Here is a 9390-nt window from a genome sequence, read left to right on the forward strand (position 1 = left end):
CATCGTCGAAGTAGGAAGCAGTGATGGTAAATAACGAAGTAATTCTACTTTCTGGAGTACTTGAACTAGATTTGTCCTACTCAAACTACTTATTAGGTAGTTATGATTTTAGACCACTTCTACTTGACAGTTTTCAGTTTCTTGGGCAAAAATAGGCATGGAATACCTACTTACTTGTGAAACGCCACTTCTACTTCTACTCGAGTAAAATTTCCAACGTTACTTCTACTTGAGTAGCGACATTGAATACTTTGACCACCTCTGGTAGGAAGTACCGACGGCGATGCAGACGATAATATAAGGTCCTTCATTCCCCAGTGTCTTTTACGACCTCCCTCGGAGTCGGTTCAACTCATGAAAATTGCAAACATCGCCTTCTATGGTTTTAACAAACATCGTATGTTTCACACACAGATAAAGATTGTGGTGTTATGATATACCTGATTGAGCCCAGCGACGGTTCCTGCATTGTTTTGATAGCAGGCATGCATGTAGGCTGCCGAAGGAATACGCTTCGATTTCGGCTTGTAAAGGTACCTGTCTAATAGTCAGTCTTGCAGTTAGAAGCTGGGTGATAATCAGAGGTGGTCAAAGTAGGCAAGAAAGGTACTCAAGTAGAAGTAGCGACGAAAAATCTACTCAAGTACGAGTAGAAGTACTTCTTCCATGAGCAACCTAAAACTACTTGAAGTAGAAGTAGAATTGACTGACTTTAAAAGTACTCAAGTAAGTAGTTGTGAAAACGATCACATGGATTGTATAAAGGTGCAAATTGAGCTATGCGAAAGGTGATGAGCTTGATTCACATTGATGAATACCAGCAGGTATCCAGTTTTTGATAGCATAAGCATTCGTCCACATCATGGGATGAAAATGATAGGATTGATATGGAAATGCGATACTTATCCTGTTTTCTCGAACAGCACGTTTTAGAAAAGAGTATGGTATGGCGCCATCCCCCATATCATAAGGTCCGTAGTTTAGTCGAAGAGCAATACGGAGAAGTTGTATCGGATACGGTGTAAACACTTTGCGCGATTAGTAAACGTTAATAAAAAATATGGTGGACCGTAAAAATGCCATATAGTGTAGCTTTATTTACGGAAGTTAAAGGCATTACCAGACTTGCTTTCATACTTCAACATGTATGTTATCCATAAAAAGGAACTGAATTATAAGTCAAAGTATATATGATACTGGGAATTGAAAATGAAACATAAATACTACTTATAAAAGTGGAACACGTTTTTCATGCCTTTAGTCCAGAAAGTTTCAAAGGTGGTGTGCTGAAACAGCTGTAAAACTAACAAAAATGTCGGAGTCCACTTTTCCAGGTTAGGAAGCGCCATGGACATGCTAGATTACGATATGACAAGTAAATGCTAGATTACGAAACATCGGTTTCAAACGTTATGATGAGCCATATATACTGCGATGAATTATTTCATATGGGCGAAGGGCGGCAATGTGGTGTGAACGGAATCACGCCAACCCGCTACCCAGTGGCGTAGCAGCCACCTGGCGGTTCTGGCTCTGCGCCAGGGGCGGCAGGCTCCAAGGGGGCGGCAAAATGAGGCTGCACAGTGAGAGAGATGCCTGCATCATCGTGATGGTTTGAAGACGGAGATGCGATAAGGACTTTATAGCAGTGTTGGGATCAAGTCACTACCTTCGAGTCACGAGTCATTTCGAGTCATTGCACATTTTGACTCGAGTCAAGTCAAGTCAATCGATTTTCAAAGGTGACTCGAGTCAAGTCAAGTCACTCGATTTTTGGAGGTGACTCGAGTCAAGTCAAGTCAAGTCAAGTCAAGTCACGAGTCAAGTCACATTTCAAGTCAAGTTGCCCTTTCGAAGTACGTATGAGGCATGAATACGTCATTTCAATTTGCTAGCTGTCTGAAATACAGTTCGAGTGGTCATTGATTCCGAACCGATGAACGAATATAGAGTTAAATATAAGCGCAAGAAGGTGCTGTATCGGTCACATATGCGTAGAACTGGTAAACTACGTAATTGCATAGTCTCAGTTTAGGGTTACCAGCCAAAATAGAGAATAGAGAATCGGAATGATAATGATGCAATACATTGTAGCCTACCTAGTTACAAATAGATACGATACTATTGGAGCCTGCGACAATGGTTGAGGACTACATAAACTACATTCGACTTGAATTTCAATAAAACAAGAGGTTTGGTTATGGTAAGAACAGATAACAGAAATATACATTTTGCTATTCTATTACTTTACTGCTTGAGTTACGACAACATATACTGTAAGCTTCTATCACTTCGTTTGCGGTCAATTTATTTGTGAGAGAACAATCGAGGCTCAGTGAAACGCACGGTCATTGAATGATTGGTCGCTTTCATGGGTCACACAAGCGTTTCGCGAACAATCCGAACATATGCAAGATACTGTGATTTATATCGACACCGATTACTTGATGACTTGAAATTGACTCGTGAATTTTGCTCCGAGTCACGAGTCAATCCACATTTCTGATACGCCGAGTCAAGTCAAGTCAAGTCATTTTAGCAAAGTGACTCGAGTCAAGTCAAGTCATGCGAAAAAGGTGACTCGAGTCTGACTCGAGTCAAGTCATGACTCGAGTCATCCCAACACTGCTTTATAGTAAGGTCATCTAGTCCGCACCACGTTTTTTTCTCCTCCGTGATTGCTGGGCGTCTAGCGGGATAACCGCGGATACCAGTTTTCGAGTCTTCGGTCTGACCCGGCCGGGGATCGGGCCCACAACCTACCGATCAAGAAGCCGGACGCATCACCATTACACTATCTCGCGCGGCGTGTAGACAGCCGGCTTAAAGAAGAGTGCTTGGTAGTCCTATAGCTGGCGTCCCGTCAGCTAAAATTTAATCAAACAGGACTCAATCGAAAGCTAGTGTCGCGCTGATTCCGAAAACACGAATTAATATGTTAACACGGCGATGGAATCACTCCGAAATAGCCGTCACGGCCGATTGTTCGGAGAGTTCGCAGAAAAAGGAGAATGTCTGGCGAACAAACAGAAGATGCTGGCCTCAGTGTTGTTGAAGAATTTAGACCAGTGCTCTTCAACCGGGGTGGTCGTACACCCTAGGGTGTACCAGAATTTGCAAAGGGTGTACCACTAGGATGGGGTGTACAGGGGTGTACCAGATCCGAATTACAATGAGCCGATGGCTAGCTATCACAAAGGCAGGTTTATGGGTCAGTACAGGTTGACGCATAGGTTAATGAGCAATATGGTACGATGTTATCTCAAATGTAATTCTGTACACCGCTTGATTGTGATGTCATAGGCAAATATTTCTCCTATTCATTTAGTCGTCGGCAATAGACCAATGGTTCCGTTTTGTGCTGGAAAGTATGCAGTTAACAAACATGTGTTCAGCTAGTAATTTGTCTTTTAGTGATTTTTGAGGAAACCACCGCGATAGCTCAGACTTCTTGAATCGGTACTTCCTACCCGACGTTAATAAATACCGCAATGCACATAAATGAAGTGACTTAGCCAGCCAGGGTCGAAACAGCTTCCCTGTTGAAATCGAAACCCTTTTGTTTTAAAATGCCGATTTTATGTCCAATGTTTCGCCATACATTTGCAATTTAGTATTTTGTTATCAGTGAGGCAAATTAGCGACAATAGACTGTGTATAGCGGCATACGATCTGAGGTTACTGACATCTCTTGCAGCCCATGTGCTACTATCGACTGTGTGTGGTGTGAGGCAGGCTTGATACGCAGTAGGCTGGTGCGCCTGCTATCATCGCTGATCTGAATTACAGCTTCTGCAGCAGTAGCTTTACCTACTCTCAGCACCGAAACTGCCGCACCCCAAACACCCCAATTGGGGGGGGGCGAGCTCGAAGGGGGCCCAAAATTAATTCGTGAATTAGCATAAATCATAGAGTCTTTTTTGAAAATTTATGCAATTTTTTCAAAATTTCTTCGCGCTGCGCGCGAATTCAAGAGGCCATTTATCTTTATTTTTGGGTATTGTACTATTACCGCGCCACGACCCACCAAGGCATACAATCAAGTTTTAAGCCATATAACATGATACTCCAAGAAGTCTGCCTGAACGATCGGCAGCGAGAAAACCTTTGTCGAAAAGGACTATGCCGTTATGCTGACCGAAGACCGTTATATTTACAAAATACTTATAGGTTTAATTGTTCATAGGCGCCTAAATGACTGACGCCGAATGTTCCCGTCTTGGCAATCTGAACCTCACAAGACAAATACCATCCCGCTGAGAAAAAATTTACGCCAGTAAAGAAATACCAATTTGAAATCGTGTGCGTCTTTCAGTTTAGTACGTTCATGCGATTCTAAATTTTTTGATTTAGCAGACTGGAAGTCACGAAATAACATCATGTAACGAAGTCATATCAACGGGTCCGCCCGCCCGAATATGTTTAAATATTATTTACAGGCCCTCCCGTCTTCAAGACACTTCACTCAGCTCTACCGGTAGATCTAATTACGTGAGTAGAGAGGACAAGAAAGTGATAGCAATATATATGCAATTGCCGATCTGATTGACCGATTTTATCATAAATTAACGAAAATTTTCGCGCTTCGCGCTTGCTCACTATACGGTACAGATGGTTGCGTGACAAACGCGAACAACGTGATTGGTGGGGGGGTCGTTTTATCATCCTATGGGAGCCCAAGACCCAAGTTGTTGGGTTCTCAGACGAGGTGCTGTTTCGTTCCTGCCAACGGGTATACGCCCGAAGATGATTAACTATTATTGATAACAATATATATGCAGTTCCCGACCATACTGACCGATTCAATCATGAATTCTAGAAATTTTTCGCGCCTGGAGCGCTTAGGCGACAAAAGCTAATTCACTAACCCCCCCCCCAATGTAGATGATAAGCCGCGTTAAACGGGGTATAGCCTGCCGGGGGGTCTAGGGGACGAATCCTCCTAGAAGTAAGGTTTATCACCCTATGGGGGGGCCCAGGACCAACATTTGGGGGGGGGCTGACGAAGTGCTGTTACGGCCCTGCTCTACTCTTTCCCCAATACTGTTACGTTGAGGTTGATTATCGTTCGTAATGCCATGCTGTTTTGGGGCTGACACGAAATAAAGTCCAATTTGCGTGGCGGGCGGCCTAACTGGCTGCGAATGGACTCTGTGACCAAATACTATTTTATTCAAATCCAATTTTTTTGACGGCAATAACTCCGCTTCTACAGGTTGGAATTGAACCAAATTTGAATAACATCATTTTTATAGACAACCTAGTACTTTCCTGGTGTGAACAGAAAAATTTCACATTTTTCGGTTTTTATTTTTATATAATAAATAGAAACTTTCTTCTCCCGTAGCCATGCGGCTACTGGTTGGAATTGAACCAAATTTGGTGTGTAGGTTTAAGTTAGTAACCTAACAATTTTATCAAGTAGCCAGTACGATTGGAGGAAAAAAGTCATTCTTGAGGATCCCTATAATGAACAGGGGTGTACGAGTTTTGAGCAAACGTTAAAAGGGTGTACCACGTCGAAAAAGGTTGAAGAGCACTGATTTAGACGATGCATGTTTCAAGCATAGGACAGATTTAAACTTGAAGCTGAAACTAGGTTTACCGGCATTCACCACTTAAATGATATATTTGGATTTTTTAATTCCCACGCGCTGCTGCAAAGCGAAAGTCACAATTTATTCACCAGCGCTTTTAGAAGCACTTATGACGACGAGGTGGACTTTTTGGAGTTAGCTGCGAAAATTGTCATGCCTTATACCACGAATTAGGGATCATATAAAGCAGAAGATTGCTAGATTTTCGTACAAACCAATATGAGGCCTCTAGGACAGGGGTTCTCAACCTGGGGGCGCGCCCCCGTTGGGGGGGGGGCGTGAAAGCATCTTAAGAGGGGGCGCGAAGAATCGGTCAAATGAATTTTTTTCGCGCTATGCGCGATTTACCTCCAATTCACGCGTGTTTCTCTATATATAGACCCAGTTTCTTATTTTTGAATTCTCTCATCAACAGTCATAACCTTCCATGCCATCAAACAATCTGTTAGGGTTGCTAGCATCCCGGTTGGATCTTGTAATATGACGATACGAGGGCGCGGAATTTTTCACTATCCTAAAGAGGGGCGTGTCTAAAAAAAAGTTGCGAACCACTGCTCTAGGACGAACACAAATTAAGTTATAATCATATGAAGTTGTTCAACTTGAGATTTTAAAAGGGTTAAGAGGCTGGTGCGGAGCAGTGAAACCACGTTTGATCGTAGTGCAACAACGTTTGATGTTTTACAGTGGTTGTTTAATGCAAAGCTACTTGATTCGACACCGTATTTATGCTCGTGTCTGAAACTTTATCTGAACATTGGTGTTTCTACTGCGAGCTGTCTGAGGAGCTTCTCAAAGCTCAAACTGATTAAGTCTTATATATTTAGTACTATCGTGATTCATGAATAATGATCGGCTATCAGCTTCATCCATTCTGTCTATAGAAAGAGACTACGTTCAAAAACTTGAATTTGAGGATATTATCGCTGCTTTTGCTTTGAGGCGGCCATTGATTTTCTATTTGTACAGTACATTCGTTCGCTATTTCTTGTTTTTTATTATTTTTGGCGTCATTAACGTCGAGACGGTGAAGCTGAGAAGCGGCATATTATTTGTAATTATTCCTATTGACAAGATTACTTGAACATCAATCTATGTCGAAATTTGATGAGGTCTACCTAGGGGGCGGCATTTTCAAGAAAGCCAGGGGCGGCAGCACATGCTGCTACGCCAGTGCCGCTACCTAAATTATATTCATCGATACTTACGTGAAATCATACTGGTAACTCCGTATCCACTGCGCGCGAAGCGCAACGAAAATTTTGGATTTTACTCAACTTTTATGGAAATTAAATGTTGGTACTCCGTGAAAACAGCCCCGAAATTCCTCAGGCTATCTTCCTGATTGGATGATAGAACTACTTCTACTTGACAAACTGAAAATAGCGAAAAGTAAGTAAGTAGATCACAAAATATTGCGAAGTAGAAGTAGCAAAAATCAGATCTACTTGAGTAAGTACCAGAGGTAGAAGAAAACTACTTGAGTACTTCGAAAAAGTAGAAATACTTCGTTACTGACCACCTCTGGTGATAATGCTATTAAGATCACTCAGTCATCCCCGGGAGAGTCCTTCTCGCTCGTTACGCGACATCACTCGATTTTCTAATTGGATTCTTTTGATACTGATTTTGTAAATAACGTGACTGGCCTACAATGCAATGCAATTGATGTGGTCGCTCCTCGGTATCCAAATGATTAGCACTCCTGCTTTAACCTTTCCAGTGTCAATGGCCATCGTGATACGTATGAGCTTCGATTTCACCGACTCGTGAAGCCGCCTTATATATTGGCGGACTGCGTTCAAACCAGATGATCGAGTATTAGCCAATAACTAGAAGTGGTCAAAGTAGTCAAGAAAGCTACTCGGGTAGAAGTAAAGACGTAGACTTCTTCTCTGGATACGAATATAGAAGTGCTTTTCGAAGAATCCCGAAACTAGCAAAAGCAGAATATGCCGGCTTTGAAAACTTAAGTAAGTAGTTTTGAAAAGCAGTTATAGACACGCTATCAAAACCGGGAGAGAAATAGGCCTAATCACATATGCGGCCGGTCAAGATGGTGTTCGTGTTACTACGTCCGAGAAGACATGTATTTTCAACCGTATAAGGATTCGAACGCACTATGTGAATTGGATGATAGCTTTGCTATAGAACAGGGGTTCTTGACCTTTTTTACCCCGATGACCTCTTTCAGAAAATGTATCGGTATGTAGGGCTGGATTTAAAACAAATGGCTGTTCAAAACACTTTGTTTATGTTTCAAACAAAAGCCTTTTAAAAATAATTGAGTTTTTCTAATTGTATAATTATGTCATAAGTGTGTAAATACATTCCAAAAAACATGTTCTATGAGCCCACGGACGATTATCACCCGATATAGCCGACGTATACGATATGGGATGGTTGGATTCCATGAAATAGTCAGTTTAACAGTTATAGTAGCCTACGTAGGTATCGATAACACTGGTCAGCACATATTTTTAGGCGGACAAAGTAAGAGTGGTTTGGGGGTTCTGAAGGGCACTGATTCCGAATATGACCTTAGTTTTTTCCAAATTGGCTCTTGTTGTGGAGATAACCCATTGGCTATTTTGACCAAAATCTCCCATTTTTGCGGTAATGACAATTAAGATATAAAATCGGCTCAGTCGTGCTATAAAGTCTAGAAAATCAATCTACTGTCGCCCATATGAAACCACAGTAAATATGGCCCATCATAACGTTTGTGGAACTATTATTTCGCAAACTAACAATCACCTCTCGTATAGTAATGATAGATCTTAGTTCAACCTAAAAATTTTCTTCATGCTTAGCGCGATTCAGGGTGACTTGGATTTTTCGTTTTTGATGTAATAGTGTCCTTGCAATCTGAGCCTACCCGTACAAATGCGAACCACCACCACAAAGGGAAATGATGCGCTCCATTAAAAAATACCAATTTGGAATCGTTTGCTTCCACGAATTAGGGTTTTCCTGATACGTTAGGGCAGTGGTTCCCAAACGGCGGGGGATTACCCACTGGTGGGGAATTCAATGGTTTCTGGTGGGGAATAGACGCACTTGTTCAAAATTATATAGAGGACAGTCGGCATATTCACGGGCGCAATTACCGCTACCAGTTAACTGCTCTGGAATGTATGTATCGAAAATTATATTTCGTGTTGTTCACAAAACCTCATTTTTTACTCTGGATGGCCAATGATGACGTCACAAATACATCCGGTACGACTAATTTGACGTGAAATAACGCTTTCGCGAAATTATGAGCGTTACTGGTATCGGTTCACAATTCGTTTTATGTTGCAGTTATAGGCGATTTTCTTGCGTACAGGTGTGGTGTGTGTCTTGTGTAGTCAAACCAGCAAATAGCTGCTCGGTGATGACAAAAGTGCTGGGTAGTGGGGAACAGGACCGTAACTGCCGCACCCCAAACCCCCCAATTGGGGAGGGGGCGAGTTCGAAAGGGCCCAAAATTATTTCGTGAATTGACCTAAATTGAAGTATTTTTTTAAAATTTATGCCAATTTTTCGAAAAATTTTTGCGCTAGGTGCGCGATTTAATATTGCCGAATGTCTGAATATTGGGCACCCTTCCCCACGAAACTACGTAGAATTTATATAAATGTAGACTTCGGCGTCGGTCATTACTGCGCCACGACGCACCAAGGCATATTAAGTTATAGGCCATGTAACATACATCTCCGAGAAGTGTGCCAGAACGATCAGCAGCGAGAAGGCCTTGGCCGAGAAGGAATGCCCTTGTGGTGACCCAAAACTTCGATATATATACAAT

General features: G+C 42.1%; 2 protein-coding genes across 3 annotated transcripts in view; one reads left to right on the plus strand and one right to left on the minus strand.

Moving 5' to 3' along the window:
* LOC145444097 (sodium/potassium-transporting ATPase subunit beta-1-interacting protein 3-like) overlaps positions 1-9390 on the minus strand; it is a 372797-nt gene that overhangs the window by 264918 nt on the left and 98489 nt on the right. The gene's annotated exons all lie outside the window — the stretch shown is intronic.
* The window catches only part of LOC145444077 (uncharacterized), a 192172-nt gene that overhangs the window by 126080 nt on the left and 56702 nt on the right, over positions 1-9390 (plus strand). The window lies entirely within an intron of this gene.

The sequence above is a fragment of the Botryllus schlosseri genome, chromosome 8 (genome assembly GCF_051294905.1).
Source record: "Botryllus schlosseri isolate E-star chromosome 8, Bs_hap1, whole genome shotgun sequence".
NCBI lineage: Eukaryota > Metazoa > Chordata > Ascidiacea > Stolidobranchia > Styelidae > Botryllus > Botryllus schlosseri.